General features: G+C 42.6%; 1 protein-coding gene across 1 annotated transcript in view; it reads left to right on the forward strand.

The window, feature by feature from the left end:
* Nucleotides 1–1,827, forward strand: part of Dppa4 (developmental pluripotency associated 4) — a 54,163-nt gene that overhangs the window by 38,435 nt on the left and 13,901 nt on the right. The gene's annotated exons all lie outside the window — the stretch shown is intronic.

The following is a 1,827-nucleotide window of genomic DNA, read 5'->3' on the forward strand; positions in this document are numbered from 1 at the left end:
CACACACACACACACACACACACACACACACACACACACACACACACGGAAGGGGGTTGGGAGGGAGAGAACCCACAAGGTTTCCTCAAGAGAGTTGTCTAATCTCTGTTCTCTGTGAGGGCCATTTGCAGAGCCCTGTAGCATTATTCATTTGAATCAGCTTCCCCTCTCCCACAAGGGACAATTGTTTTCTAATTGGTCCACTTAATTCCTCTATAATGTGTTAACCACAAGGTGATGTTATCTTTTGAAATGTTTACAGGATCTGGTACATGTGCTAATGATGGCCTCAGGACACACAATTTCTTTTTTCATTTAGCATTTCAGAGGGTCAGGAAGTGAAAACAGAAGTATGGAGTCTCCCAGAGGACAATTAATCAGGAGTTGGAGGACACTAATCGGGAAAGTGAAAAGCAGAGTACAATGGAAGAGGAAACTAGGTAGGAGGTCTGAGCTCCAAATGCCAGCACCAGAGACAGAGAGAGGCCTGTTAATTGAGATTCCCCCTTTCCCTCTCATTTTAAATTTGTCTGTCTGTCTGTCTACCTCTGTGTGTGTGTGTGTGTGTGTGTGTGTGTGTGTGTGTGTGTGTGTACATGCCATGACATACATGTTGAAGTGAGAAGACTTCATGGGGAGTTAATCTCGTCTTGGTCCCTGAGATCAAACTCAGATTGTAAGGCACCTTTACTTTCAGAGCCATATTTCTGGCTCCTCTTTCTTTCTGGCAGTGCTAGGTACTGAACAAAGACCTGAAACATGCTAAGCAAGTGCTCTATCACTTAGCTATCACCTCAGCCATTTTGTTTGTTTTTGAGACAAAAACTTCAGCTTCAGGCTGGAGAGATGGCTCAGAGGTTAAGAGCACTGGCTGCTCTCTCAGAGGTCCTGAGTTCAATTCCCAGAAACCACATGGTGGCTCACAACCATCTATATTGAGATCTGGTTCCCTCTTCTGGTGCGTAGGCACACATGCAGGCAGAATACTATAGACATAATAAATAAATAAATCTTTAAAAAACAGACAAAAAAAAAAAAAACTTCAACTTCCTGTGTAGCAGAGGATCACTTTTAATACCTCTCAAATGCCGGGATGTTACAGGAAATAATGTTACAGGAAATGGCTACCACACCCAGCTTCTTAGCCCCTTCTTAATTTTTAAGCTTGTAATACGGTCTCCCTGAGTTGCTCAGGCTGACTGTGCACTTTTGATCCTCCTGCATCAGCCTCTTGAGTAACTTAGATGGCCTGAGCCGCCAGATCTGGCCTCCTTATGCCTCTCCTTTAAAGTCAAGCATATAACTGGGGGTGTAGATCAGTTGGCAGAGGGCTCGCTAGGCACATATGTATCACTGAATTCTTTAATGAAGCTCAACATAGATGCATATGAATCCAGATTTCTGAAAATTAAATATAAGATGCAGACATGCCATACATTATAACTGAGGGCAGATGCTTCCCTGGTAGGTGGAGCTTGGTTTCAGGTCCTTAACTGTGCTGCGTTAATTGGACATCCTGTCAGAGCTCTGGCAATTCTGTGTTTATTTAAGAAAGGGGAACCTGGTAGCACTGAACTAGACTCAAAACAATAAAAACGACAACCAAAACAAATCAGCAAATAACACCTTTTCCAAAGACCTGGGCTTGGAGGCATGTATGTGTGGTTCCAGCACTTTCAAAACTGAAGAGACTTAATTTGAGCCCAAGAGTTTGGGAGTTCCAAATTCAAGACTGGCTTCACCAACACAGTAAGATTCTATCTCCAAAAAAGATAGAAAGGAAAGAAAGAAAGAAAGAAAGAAAGAAAGAAAGAAAGAAAGAAAGAA

This window comes from Psammomys obesus, unplaced genomic scaffold (genome assembly GCF_907164565.1).
Source record: "Psammomys obesus unplaced genomic scaffold, mPsaObe1.curated_primary_1811, whole genome shotgun sequence".
In the NCBI taxonomy this organism is placed as follows: Eukaryota; Metazoa; Chordata; class Mammalia; order Rodentia; family Muridae; genus Psammomys; species Psammomys obesus.